Genomic DNA, 15,038 nt, shown 5'->3' with positions numbered 1-15,038 from the left:
GCACTCAAGTGAGTGCATTTCTGAGTTAAGGATTCGGTATTTACCACTGTTAGACCTGTCTGGCTTTTTTGCGTAGTCCCTCCAATTTATTATTTATTTTGTCCCCTTTTTGCCCTCATACCTTTAATAATTTTTTGTCCACTAACTTTTTCTAGGTGTTGGTCAAGGGGATAGGTGTTCTTCCCCCCCCCCCCCCCCCCTCATAGTTTTTCACCTCGGGCCTAGAGGCCTGTTCTGACAGGAATAGTTGGAGTCACAAAATGGTGGCTACCAACTGTCTCCACTGTCATACCCAGAACCTGTCCCATAGAGTAGAATAGGGCGTTCCAGAACCTTCTGGTCCCTTCTGGACTTCTGAGGGTCAGCCTATAAAAGGCGGAATGCTGGTCAGCCATTTTGTCTTCCTGAGAGAGTCAGCTGGAGGACAGGCTGTAGCTTAAGGTGGGGGTAGGCTAGTCAGAGGTTTGGCCCTATTGATTCACCACCCGTCCTCCCTTGGGTTATTTGTCCTATCCCTGCTGCTTTGAATGGCTGGAGACCCTGGGCGCCTGACTAACCCCTAGCTTAAAGATAGTGGGGTGTAAACAGGAGAAGGAGACTGTGGCGCTGTGGAGCGCAGTCCTCTGCCCAGTGGAAGGAACTCTGAAAGAATAACCCTCATCCCTTGACACCAGCCTCCATTCAGTGTTGAGTGGTAAAAGGACTTTGTAGGGCTAGGAAGTGGGAGCTGAAGTGAGAAGAGATCCAGCGCTGTTCCTACCTTCCTGGGTGTGGGGGAAGGCTTGTGCCCCTGTGTCCCAGAAGATCCTGGCCGGACGTGCAGTCAGCTGATCTCCTGATTTCCTTGGGAACTGACGAGGGGTGAGGGGTGCCGGTTTCTTTGAGGCAGCGCCGCCTCGGCTGTGAGCGGGACCCCTGGGGCACTGTTAGCGCTCCGTGTCAGCGCCTCCCCGGGATCCACTGAGCCTGAGAAGCCTTGCGAGGCTTCCCTTCGTGAGCGAGACCCCGGGGGCGCCTACCGCGCTTCAGACGCGTTGCCTGCAGCGCCCCGGTCGTCAAGGGAAAGTGAAGGCGCCTTCGCGCATGCCCAATACGTTGCAGCCATCCCCACAGGAGGGGCCTAGGACCGAGCAGGCCCGTGTGGAAAGCGTCCTTCCTGGGAGCGGGCGCTGTGTGAGGCAGCACCAACGCGAGCGCTACCGCGCATGTCAGCGAGAGTAGTGGCCCCGCCGATCAACACGGAGGAGCGCCGGCTGCCTCAGCAGCCAGAGTGAGTGTCCCGCCTTCTCCCTCTGCTCGCGTGCCACACGGAGGAGCTGGCCGAGCAAGGAGGGGGAAGCTGAGGGGCCCGTTGGCGGCCTGGGGGTGTTGAGAAATCGGCCTACCTTCCGCTCGAGCGCCAAGCAGAGGAGCTGGCCCGAGTGGGGAGGGAGAGCAGGGGAGCTTTGAAAAGCAAGAAAGCCCTTGCCACACTCGATACCTTGGCCATATCGGCTGTTTTCCCTCAGTACTTCTGGCGCAGGACGATTCCAGCATCGACAATTACAAGTAAGGAGGTAAACACGTGGGGGAGTGACTTCCACAAGATTAACTGGTGTCATAGATTGAGACTCTGGCCCCGGGAGTACAGCGTCCATGAGGAATCCCTGACAGGGCTTTATTGAAAGCTGATTCAAGTGGTTATAACCAATTCTTCTTTAACAAGCTAAGAAGGGGAATTGTAGAGTCATCCATGTAAAGGAAATTGCTTACCTGATCTAACATAAGTGCTGATCTTGCCTCTTTTAAAGTAATGCTGTAATGAGAGATGCTATAGAGTAAAGCAGAGTACAGTAAATGCATAACTGAGCTATTGAAGTATAAGAGTTACCTGCCAGTTTTGGTTAAGAGGTCTGATTAAATGTAATGTACTGTAAATGCTGGTTGTGAATGTTTTAGAACTTAAAAGAGTAGTTAATGCTTCCATGACAAACTGAAGTGCCTAAATTGTAAATTTTGAAACCAAAGAGCAGAGTATATTATTTTTATAAACCAGTACATATTTTTCCAACAAATTGGTGTAGTGTCCTTTTTAAGTGTTATTGCGTGGATTTACTGCTGGGTGGTCTGCAACCTTCACACTTGTGCCTCTAGAATTGCATGTCTTACCCTAGGCCAGGCTACCCTAGGTGACCTGACATCCCAGGTTCCAACAACCACCAACTAAAAGTTGGTGGTAAATATCGAAAGCCTTTGAAAAAGCAAATTTGTGCTTTTCCAAAAGTGCCATGTGGCAGACATACATGCCCTTAGGGCATGTATGTGTGCCACATGTGCACCCATGCACTATTCAGTGGTGCAACAGAGTGTCAATGCGACACCCTGCCACCCTTGTAAGTCTTCCCCCTATTACCGATTCGGTATTTACCGAATTGGTAATTTCATTACAAGACCGGAGGCTACCATTATGCTTACAACTTTTAATGCAGACCCAAGCAGCCGCATATGTCATAAAGTAAAAGTTCTATACTAGAACATAACAGATGAAACAGTAGCAGTAGTAACCAGGCAATCAGCCTCTTTTAAATGCGGCTCCCAGCAGATAAGTCATGTTTTTCTTATCCTCCTAATCATTACTAGTTTTATACTGCTTTCTGATTATTTGCTTATTGGATACTGCTTTCTGATTATTTACTTATTGGAAGTTATATATTATCAACCTGTATGTATTGTTTATATTACCTTCTCTTATCTAACGAACATTTTACTTCTCAAATGAGTTAGGTTACTTGCAATGACTTGTTCCTTACCCTATCCCTGACTCGAGCACCCGTCCTCCAATTTACGGAGTTCGGATTCCCTTCATTTCCTCCCCCCTTTCCGCCGTTTTTCGCCGTTCGCTCATGCCATTTCTTTTGCATTTGCCGATTTCGGCTCTTAAGGTGCTTCTATGCGCCTCCTCCTGAAGCGTTCCTCGCTTCTTTCTGCTTTTAGCGGATCTGAGACTTCTCCCTTCACCGCCGCCCATGACTCCACCGGGACCCGAGGAAGGACCGTTGGCAACACACGCGTTGCGTGTTATGCTTGCCTAGGTACCTTCCTCGGTCCCATTGCTCGCAATGGGTGCTCCTAGGCAACTGACTGATCGCGCTCGAGGAGACAGGCAGTTTCCAGACGACACGATCAGCTGTTTCCGACCATAGTTGCCGATTTTTCCTAACGCTCGTACCAAAATTGCAATTTCACCTATATCCCCTTAAAACGATCGATTAATCCTACCCTACCCTCACATGTTAACAGTTCTAATTCTGTTTTGTTTCTTATAATATTGTTTACTGATTAAGATGTAGTGTAGCTCCTATTTTCCCAATAGGCTCTGCGCATTGGAATAGTACCTACAGCAGTAAAGGCCTAGACCAGACGTTAACTAGGTCTACTACTGTCGATACTAGACTTAATTTTTGGGTTTGCCAGCTAAGCTCAGAGTTCGCTAGAAACTTTCTCGAATGTTCAAGGAAGGAATTAACTCCCCTGATTAGACAATAAGGGATTTAGTTTCTGACAACCATAGAACATGACAACTTTGCTCTCCCCTAATCAAGAGTCAATCTCAAGAGTCGTGTGAGCACAAGGCAATTATTTTACTCAGTCAGTACGTGCATTCTTAGTCTCACCAGAATGTAGAGAAAAGGAAGAGACGGGCGTGTTCAATAAAAGATGTTATTTATTGATCAGTCTCTTTTCTCGTACAAGAGAAATGGATCGATATTATTGCAATACTTATAGTTAAGTAAAGTGCATACATTAGAAGCAATAGTATAAAATAATACTGTAAAAACATTGATATGGTTTCTGAGCCATATGATGTTTAAAATGATTAAAATATATTTACATACACATATACATTTGACTAAACGTACTCAACTGGTGTTTCTAAATACGCCTACCCCGTGTACCTGACCTAAGTCTAATGCGTGGGCGGGAATAGAAAGTTACAGTTTAAGTTAAGTTTGTTTTTGCCAAGTGAATAACTAAAGAATTCTCTAGGAGGGGTTATTCAGTTCTGTACCTGGAATTTAGGATGAATGAGGAATGGTATCTCTTTCTCTGCTCTCGATATTCCAGGCTGCCTGCGAGGGCTGCCCAGAAGCGCCGGTGCTGGGTCTCTCGGTTTGAGATAGCAGCGCGTCTCTCAGCGCGTCAGGAAGGCGGGGCTGCTGCCTGCGGGGTCTGCTTCTGCTCTCGGCTTCGGCAAGTATGGCTGCTCCGTCTTGTCACCACGCGTGTGTTTGCATAGGGCAAGGTCGGCAATATTTATACCTTAAAGGTGCCGAGATTGACGTAAGGATGGACATAGGTACGTCAATAAAGATGTCATACGACTTGCTCGTTAGTACATTCTTTACTAAAGTTCTCTGTGAAATCAAAACAATGGCCGCACGGATTTTCCAGGTTGTCATAGGTTTGATTTGTTATGAGAACGTCGTATGCCTTATCAGGGGCTGGAGGAATGTCGCTTGTCTAATTAGATCTCAAGCGTTATGACCTAATCAGATAACACGTTCCTGTGCCGTAGTGTGACTGCGTCAGATAACGGTATCTGCATCATGGGGGATTTCTTGCCTCATGGGCTGACTGTTAGTTAACTAGCTAGGTAGTTTAACCAGAATAGGGTCAGGAATAGGGGGATCGATTCAGAACCTATAGAAATACACGACACCCACTCCACGCTAACTATGGTCATATCTACTAATCTATGCATAGTATAACATAGTACAACATACTATAGAGTATAGTGTATACCTTACCACCCCAAAATACATAAATGCATTTCGAAATTTTCAAATATACTGAAAAATTGCAGTCATATATATTGTATGCACTTAAGCCATGAATTAAATGCAAAAGTAAACACGCATTGTTATGCATTATCGCTTTTTGGTATATGAGAAATACACATGAAATGGCTCTTAATATGGCTATACAGAAAGGAAGTCCGAGACCATTTCATCACATAATAAAATATTTGTGAACCTACCAGCGGGCAGCTAAAGTCTATAAAGTATCTAAAAATAGAAATTTTAGTTCTCTAGGAATAGTTTCTTACTTTAAGCAGAAGATCAGTGTCCCGGGGAAAAAATATATAGAAAAATATTTTAAGGGCTTGCTGAAAAAAGTTGCTGTCCGTGAACTGGATTGTAATTGTTCATGTGACTTTTATTTTTAAAGGTTGAAGGCCGAATTCAGGGAACGCCGTGTGCGAGTTTACTCAAAAGTCTCTATTTCTGTTCCGGAGAGAACATCATATCATTCAGGCTTTCGAAAAAACTGTCAACAGCTTCATGGGAAAGTTCCACTAAGTCGGAAATAGGGGTAACCATGCATTCATGCGCATGATTGTCTCCATTGACATTCTGATTTGCATTGCTGACAGAAGGTCGTACCTGTTCGATGCTGCTTTCATCTTGAACTTCACTACTCTTCAATCGTAGTGGTGAAGATTCCAGGAATGCCGTCATCAGAATTGGCAGCCTTTGAGGGCAGCACAGTGCGTGAACCTTGGTAGGAACCAACAGTGTATCTGCATCCACCGGCGCATCCGATTGTAGCGTCAGACAGGTGTCTAACACGCATTCTTCTCCGCATAGCAGACACCTTAGTACAGGTAAAACACACCTTTGCCACATTGGTCGAAATGATAGAAACCAAGTCATGTTTAGGTCTCTAAGCCGGGAGAGTCCCAGGATTTTTGATATCCGGTCCCGGTATCCAATGGCTAGGATCGTATCTTCCATTGTCGCGAGAGTTTGATCTGTGACATGGGTTGCCATAACGAAAAATAAGGACTAGGAATAGGATTCCTGCAATTAGTCCCAGGATCAGGGGAAGTCCGCCAAAAATCGAATGGACGAAATCTGGAAAAATACCCAGTATGGCTTTGAATGGTGTTAATGCCATCGAAAATACTGTCTTAAATACCTTTGAGACCCCAGTGGTATCAGAAATATTTAAGATTTCGCTCAGGATTTCCGCGAAATGTACGGGGGAATTAGTTGATAATAATGTATGTATCTCTGCAGTCGTCCTTGCGACTTGTAGATCATACGTTTCTTTAGATGACGTGAGCCTTGTAGGCGTCTGAAGAAGCACTGTTTTCATTCTGCTTAAAGTGTCTATTCGAATAGAAGTAATTTTCAAACCGGGCCATGCCCTTGCCTCCCTGTCTGGTAAGGAGCTGGGGAACAAAGAACGTCCACAGCACTTGACCTTTGCCGTTGTAGTGACTAGATAAGGAGTCCCGGGCATAAGACTACAACATCTGCGGTCTACAATAAGAATGTAACTCCCATTATAGAGTCTTTGAAAGAATGGTTCTATTGCAGTTGCAGGTGCGCCTTGCTGGTGACATGAAAGGTTGTATGAATTCCCTTCACAGGCTCCGTGCAAACTAATTCCGTTACACAGAAGCGTGCCGCTTAGTGACATAGCACAATTGTTGCCACTAAGAAACACTTTCTGTCCTTTGTTACTGACACATGCATGTGAATAGGGCAGGTTCCAAGTTGTTTTAAGGTACCCCTTTCCCAATTTCTCGTACATGCCAGCCTGTATATATTTTTGGCAGTATTGAAACCTGAAGGTTGAGATTGGAATATTTATGATTCCGTGGATTATCCATTCACTGACAGGTCGTTCTGACATTGTCATTGGTAATCTTTCTAGTTTTTCAATGCTCAAGATTGTATAATCAGCACCCTTCTGCGCCATACCGATTTGTCTATCAGTAAGGTTAAAGATTTGGAATAGTGACGTTGTGTTGATTAAACGCCAAGGCACATAGCCTGAACGCAGATTTTGTAACGTCCAGCCAAGCTGTACAATAGAGCGCAATTGTGACTGACCATGTTGTAATAACAGTAAGTCTTGCGATAATATATCGATTGCTGAAGACACAATGCTGTCCAATGAAAATATTCTGGAGGACAGAGTCATTAACCCATTGTCCACTACAGAAAGTGATTTTTCCAAATTGATACGATCAATTTCACGTATTCTCTCTGCTGTTTCAATTTGACTAACCTTCCAGGCCTCATTGTATGCTGCATATACAGAGGCTGCTATGAAACGCTTTTGACGCTGTTTGCGTGGTCCCAGTATGAAATCACGCAAGTCAGCACCATCAGTAAGTAAAGTTAGGTGTTGCTTAATTTCAGGCAGTGTGGAAGTTTGTAGCCATTGAAGGCATAATTTGCCCACACTGTAGGTTGTTATTATCCCTGGGTGATGTCTTTGAGGATATCTAGGGTCTGGCCTGGTCATTTTGAAACCCTGTGTTTTATTCAGGAATCTATCTTGACAGTTATTTGTATCTGTGGGCCAGATCAACCATTGTTTCCAATCAGGATGTGTTCTGTTTTGGTTAAGTATATGGCTTATGTCTATTTCTTCATCTGTATCAGAGTTATTGCTAAACATTGTTGGCTTTGGAATAGACAGGTTATTTAAATCTTTGATTTTGGCTAAGCCAAGACAGGTGGTTTGTTGAACAGTGTCATTTAGAAATATCATTTGTTCTGGGATCATGCAGGCTCTAAACAAAGCTTCTATACCCTGTACTTGCCATTCTTTTGTACCCCAAACACTTTTCAAATCAACATTTTTGTCCCAATAATCAAATCCAAAAGTATTCATTTTTTCAAAGAATGAATCTGAATATATCAATTTTGTGTTGGTTATCATGGTTTTCATCCCTGTCTTGTTTGATAATTTGTAATAAAATGTTTCAGCATTAGTTATGTTAAAACCTGAAAAATATGAATATTTGTCATAAACGGTTCTAGAGCTCCCTTTTGGAGGTGTAGCACAATGTTCCCATTGATTATAATTTAAAACATTTCTAGGTTGTGCAGATTTATGCAAGAAATGGTTACCATAATGGTTATAGCAATACATACTATCATAATTTGTAGAACCTTGCAAATAATCATGTTTTGTAAATTTAGCAGACATTACTAAGTCAGACATCATATTGTTTATACTTTCAAAGTCCCAATCATCAGCAAATGAGTTTGGTTTTGCAAAGTCACTCAAGGAGATCTTGATTTGGTGTGGATATTTCAGGATCTCGACCGGACCATAAATTTCATAGTCAGTGTTGTCCCAGGCTACCCCACCAGGTATTGGAATTGCTGTGAAGTTGGCTGAAGAAAGTTCTGAAGAAAGTTCTCGTTTCTCGACGTGTGAAGATGTGTGTGGTTTGAGGACCAAGTTGATGTTCTGACTTGCTGTGTCCATTTTAGCATATTTTCCCTCAATGAAGCGTCCCAAGGTAAATACCATGATGAGCCAAAGTATGAGGATAAATGCACCAAAACCCACCCAAAATTCAATCCATGGAGTAACCAGATATGTTTCTTTCAGTTGTTTCAAAAGTTCCTTAGCTTTGTCTTTAAAGGATTTTGATGATGGCTGTGTCTTTTGTTCGCTGAAACCTTCAGAGGAATCATCGAAGTTGATGAAGTAACCAGATGCAGTTCTGTCAATTGTTCCAATTGGTTCAGGATTTTTGTTTCTTGCATTTTCACTTGGAACTTCATTGTAGATTGGTGTGTCTCTGCTAAATGTCTTTATTTGGGTTTTCAGAGGTCTGAGTTCTATTGCATTGTTGCATAGTCCTTGTTGTTCTTCTTTAGGCGTTTCGAATGTGATGAGCCTCTTTGTTAGGACCTCTGTACTGGTAGCAAACCTTGGTGTTCTGCTACTTATTGGGAGTCCACTTGGCCTACTGTTTGTTATCGGCCACATGTTGTGGTTTTACCAGGTCGATGGATACAACTCGGTTCTCCTTTTTTCCAGCAAGTGGCGGTAGTACAACTGATCTTGTCCCGTTGACAGACAAGACAGGAACTGCTTTTCTGTAAGAAGGCCCAAATTCCTTCTTTACCGCGATCTTTTCCCTGACTAGATCCCCGACTTTTGGAATCCAGACAGGTCTTGCTGGGACAGGTGGTGATTCTTCAGTGGTTGTTGGCTGTTGTTTCAACTGTATGTTGCTCAGGTCTTTTCTTGTTTTGTTTAAGTCCTGCAAAATAGCCAAACGGTCTTTGACATCAAAGGTTTTTTCTATTACCACTGAAGTCTGACTATCAAGGTCAGAGATCAACATCCTAGTTCCGAATAATAATTCGTACGGACTGAATCCCTTCAGAGAATTTCTTGGCAAGTTATTTAGACTACGTTGGACACTTATTAGATGTTTGACCCACCCAGCTCCCGAACCTAATACCTTTGCCGTTATAGATTGCTTTATGTCACGGTTTTTTCTTTCAACAATTCCGTTCCCCTCAGGGTGAAATGGACAAGAGTACCGCAATTGCACGCCCATGCTGACCATGGCCTCCTTATAAGCCCGAGAGCTAAAAGCAGGACCATTGTCCGAATGCAGAATGCCAATTGCGTATGTGCCGATAAAGACTCGCAAATCTTTTATAACAGTTCTGGCGTCAGCCGTTCGCTGGGGCCACATCCATATGAATCTCGTGCATGAGTCCACTGCGACCAAGATATACTTATAGTTACCATCCCCTTGTAAGGGACCGCAGTGGTCTAGATAAACACAGGCTAATGGTTTATCCGAGATTAGAAGGGGCGTCTGTGCTGGACGTCTCACAGTTGATACTTTCATTTTTTGACATATTTCACATGCTAGAACATAGTTCCTTGTTTGTCTTCTCATTTGTGGCCACCAGTATCTCTGTTTTAATAATGATACAGTGGCTGAGACGCCAGCATGGGTAGAAGCAAGCCCTTCGTGTGCCGCTATTATTAGTCCTAACCTATGTTCCATGTTTGGAATTGCCCTATCCCCCACTCCAGGGATTCGAGCAAAAGGAACATTGTTTGTATCAGTTATGTATGAGTATTTTACTGGAAAGCCTTTAGGGAGTGGTTCTATCGAATCCTTTTCTGAAGCGCTGACAGCTTGTAATATTTCGCTGTCTATTTTTGTTTTTGACCGGGTGACGGCAGCTACGGAAGCCGTTTGCACAGCTGCCTTCGCGGCCTCATCAGCCAATGAATTCCCTGCAACGTGAACGCCATCACGTTGATGACTCAGTGTATGTATCACGTGAGTCTTTGGTAGTTCTTTTTGTAAAAGAGCTACTTGTTCCCAGAGCATTTTATGCTTGATTGTTCCACCTTTCGCATCCTTGAAACCATTCTGAAGCCAGATCTGCAAATATTCATTATAAGATTGAACGCAATAATACGAATCGCACACTATGAGCGTGGGGAATTCTCGATCGGTATTTTCAAGCGCCATCTTGAATGCTAGTAATTCAGCTCGCTGAGCTGTACAATCTCCTAGGGATTGTGTTTTAGTGAGGGTTGGTTTAAATTTCCCTTCGTGCCAACGACCTTTAACAATCGCGCACGCAGCACTGTAAGCTTGTTTACCCCCTACTGCGGGTTGTGCTGATCCGTCTGTATATATTATACAGCCGTAGTCATCTAGAGGCAGAATTTCGGTTGGCGGAGGACATTCAAATTCATATTGGAGAAATTCTTGTGTTTTTAAATAAGGATCAAATTCGTACATCACGTCTGTTGCAGCAAGAGAGTTAGCCCATTGTATCCATCTTGGATGGAGTGCTTTAGCATTTGGATGCTTGCCTTTGTTACCGCCTCTAAGGCTGGTATTGGTGTCACGATTATTATTCGTTTACCTTGTGCCAGGGCTCGTTCTTTTGCTATAGCTGTCTGTGTTGCTGTAAGAATTTTTTCCGTTGGGCTAAATTTCATTTCAGCCTTAGTGTACAAGTGTGATTTGAATGCAATTGGTACCTTTTCTCCCTCATTAGAGGTCAGGTATGTGAATCCGCATCTCCCTGGGATGACTCGGATCACAAGATTGCGTGTGTTATCACGGGTTTCTAATTTTGTCTTAATTAGCATGTCTGTTTGTAAGGATCTCAAAATTTCTGTGTGTGTTTGAGTCCAACTGGATCTTTTAAAGTCTGGTTTAATTAGATCGTAAAGGGGTTTCACCCTTTCTGCGTAATTTGCAATGTATGTTCTTCCGAAATTTAGGAAGCCTAAAATTGACTGTAGGTTTTTTAGTGTTTTAGGAGCTTGGATAACGGCACATTTCTCTAGGAAATTGTCTGCCAGGCTTTTACCTTCACTTGATAGCTCATATCCTAAGAATAGGACCGTCAGATGGGCAATTCTGGACTTTTTGAAGTTGAATTTGTAACCCTCTGCAGCGAAACCAAGTATTATGGTGTTCACTCTTTTCAAGTGAGTCTCCAAGTCATCATCTGTTAAGTAAATGTCATCGACATAAGATAATGCTTCATCATCATATAGTTGTAGTAATTCTGTTACTCTCGCTGAGAATACCCCCGGGCTGTTCTTGTACCCCTGGGCTAACCGACAGAATTGTTTTTGAGTGCCATTTACTGAGAAAGCTGTTAAATATCTGCTCTCTGGTGCTATGTTTTGACAAAAGAATCCATTGGAGATGTCCAAGGTTGTTTTGTATTTTTTGCGCACTATGTTATTCATTAGTGCAGCACTGTGTGAGTTTTGCACTGCAAAAGTTTTGCAACATGTGTTAAGGTGTCGGTAATCCAAAACTAGGCGATATGAATTGTCTGGTTTGGAGACCGGAAACAAAGGATTGTTCATTTGTGAGGTGCAAGTTTCAATCACCCCCTGGTATTCTAGCTGATCTAGTATTTCATTTACTTGTTTTTTAGCTTCTTGCTTAATTGGGTACTGCCTTTGTGCAGTTGGTTGTGATTTTAACTGGATTTTGTGAGGAGGAGAATCCTCATCCCATCCTACATGATTTTTATATAAAGCAGGTGCTAAGGCCACTGCCCACTTTCTAGCAAGTGTATATTTTTTATGAATCGGGATTTGATTCGAGAAGGCAGGCATAATTACTTCTTCGCCATGAGGGCACTCCCTGACAAACTCTGGTGGCCAGTCTTTTTCAGCTAGAAGGATGTCATAACCCTTGGAGAGGTTATCCCAAAATAGTCCCCTTATTTTCCTAGTCTTATCTCCCTCTATACGTAATGTTATCTCGTATATTTTGTGGGGCTTGCTAACTCTGGTATCTGCAGTTTCCACTTGAAGGTATTCATTCGTGTCCACTGTCTCCAGATGATTCATAAGGACTTTGCGAGCTATGCTCACCTCTGCTGCGCTGTCTAGCATTGTCTGAGCCCACTCTCCGTTTTTCAGTTGTGTCCTCAGTATTCTCGGCATTGTTAACTACCTTGATACTAGCTACCTTCTTTTTTGGAAATTGTGATTTCTTTTTCAGTTGAGCAAGTTCCTTGTCTTTGGACTTGGCGTGCTCTTCTGATCGTCCTCTTCTTTCCGATTTCTGCGAGGAATTCTGAAAAGATTGAGAGGGACGTGTATCAATGTCTTGATATCTATCAGGTTTTTTAATATTATCCCTATTTCTAAGGTTTTATCTATTCCCAGAGGGGTCACTCTGGGGTGACCTTTGTCTCGGGTTTGGAGATTTCTCTCTTCGCCTAGGAGACCTTCCTCTGGACTGGAATTTCTTTTCTTTAGGATTGGATTGTTTGTTTCCATCCCAGTTCTTTTTTGGTGAATTATTATTATTGTTAAAAAACATTTTTTCTGGACTTGTAGTCAGTTGCGGTTTTACTGGTATTCCACCTAGACTATCTCTGCCTAGTTCTTCATAGGATTTTTCTATGATTCTGGCAATTTCAGCTGGTTGGTCTGCTATATCTGTCTCTTTTAACCTCTGGCGGATCGCCACGTTTGCTGCTTCACCTTTTATGTTGGCTAGTAATATAGCCGAGACCTGCTTGAAGTCTTTCAGTAATTTCATACCAAGAGTTAAAGCAGGTTCTGGACCGTATTCATCTTGAATTTGTTTTAGCACATCTGGTATCACCGAAATGGATGGAACACCGTGCGTTTTTGTATAGATGGAAGCAAAGACTGTACCCCAAGTGTCACAGTCCTCAATGTGTGGTGCGATTCCCATTGGGAGACATATAGTCAGAATCCTGTGTTTTTCCAGCGGGGTGGTGTCAGGAAACACCGCCTCTATTTGGGTGATTTTCTGTGCCAACCAGAATGGTATTTGTTCCCGTTTAGCTGGAACTTTACCTAGGCAGGATTGGATGTTCTGTGGTGTAATTTTATTTGTGTTCCCCTGGTGAGGGGTCAGCTGTGGTAGTTTAATCGCTGGCTGAATTGTTGAAGTCCGCATTACATACTGAACTAATTGTCTATGAATTTTTAGTAGTTGTTTTAGCTGTATTAACAGCTCTGCTGCAGGCATGCTTTCGATGTCTGGATGTGGTGTGTATCCGGCTAGGACCGGCCACGTTGCTCCTGGTCTTCCTAAAGGACCGAGCCTTGTAATGTGATTGTTATGTTTTAGGGCGCCATCAAATAAGAGCAAATGCTCTTGGAATTTGAGTGGTACTTCCACCTCCTCGAAAGGAGTGTACTCATTAGGAGGTTCCTCTACTTTGTAATAGTGGAAGTACTTTGTTACAGCATTTGCTGCTGGAAAATGTATCCATGTATAGTATACCTCTGTCTGCCGATATTCGTGTGCCTCAATTACGAATATGACTGTGCCACCTCTAGGTGTCAGTCCATTTTCTATAAGTTTTAAGGTTATAGATCTCCTTTTGGCGACCTGGATGAGTATTATATCCGGGTCTGCTGTTTGCATGGTAGCATCAGCATCTGCTATTTCAGTAGCTAATCTAATTGCCTCTCTTTCATCATCACTCTCTGCCATTTTACAGAAAGGATGGTATTATGTTTGTTTGCAGATCAGGTTTCTTTATGGAAACAGAGATTAGATGCACAATATTTTGGAACACTGTTTATCCTTCAACGTTGACTAGACCAAGAACCATACATAGGAGTTCCCTCCTGCGAGGTTTTGGAGGATATAATAACCTTTCACCCACTCCAGACGTCTTTGGAGTATTTGGGAAAAGGGGTCTGAGTGAGAAAGCACGACTGAGTTACTCTAAATGTCTTACGTTAGTTTTATCGCCCTTTCCAAACGCGTTGGGCGCCATGTAGTGTAGCTCCTATTTTCCCAATAGGCTCTGCGCATTGGAATAGTACCTACAGCAGTAAAGGCCTAGACCAGACGTTAACTAGGTCTACTACTGTCGATACTAGACTTAATTTTTGGGTTTGCCAGCTAAGCTCAGAGTTCGCTAGAAACTTTCTCGAATGTTCAAGGAAGGAATTAACTCCCCTGATTAGACAAGAAGGGATTTAGTTTCTGACAACCATAGAACATGACAACTTTGCTCTCCCCTAATCAAGAGTCAATCTCAAGAGTCGTGTGAGCACAAGGCAATTATTTTACTCAGTCAGTACGTGCATTCTTAGTCTCACCAGAATGTAGAGAAAAGGAAGAGACGGGCGTGTTCAATAAAAGATGTTATTTATTGATCAGTCTCTTTTCTCGTACAAGAGAAATGGATCGATATTATTGCAATACTTATAGTTAAGTAAAGTGCATACATTAGAAGCAATAGTATAAAATAATACTGTAAAAACATTGATATGGTTTCTGAGCCATATGATGTTTAAAATGATTAAAATATATTTACATACACATATACATTTGACTAAACGTACTCAACTGGTGTTTCTAAATACGCCTACCCCGTGTACCTGACCTAAGTCTAATGCGTGGGCGGGAATAGAAAGTTACAGTTTAAGTTAAGTTTGTTTTTGCCAAGTGAATAACTAAAGAATTCTCTAGGAGGGGTTATTCAGTTCTGTACCTGGAATTTAGGATGAATGAGGAATGGTATCTCTTTCTCTGCTCTCGATATTCCAGGCTGCCTGCGAGGGCTGCCCAGAAGCGCCGGTGCTGGGTCTCTCGGTTTGAGATAGCAGCGCGTCTCTCAGCGCGTCAGGAAGGCGGGGCTGCTGCCTGCGGGGTCTGCTTCTGCTCTCGGCTTCGGCAAGTATGGCTGCTCCGTCTTGTCACCACGCGTGTGTTTGCATAGGGCAAG

The sequence above is a fragment of the Lissotriton helveticus genome, chromosome 9 (genome assembly GCF_964261635.1).
Source record: "Lissotriton helveticus chromosome 9, aLisHel1.1, whole genome shotgun sequence".
Taxonomy (NCBI): Eukaryota; Metazoa; Chordata; class Amphibia; order Caudata; family Salamandridae; genus Lissotriton; species Lissotriton helveticus.
Note: the sequence above shows the minus strand (reverse complement) of the source record.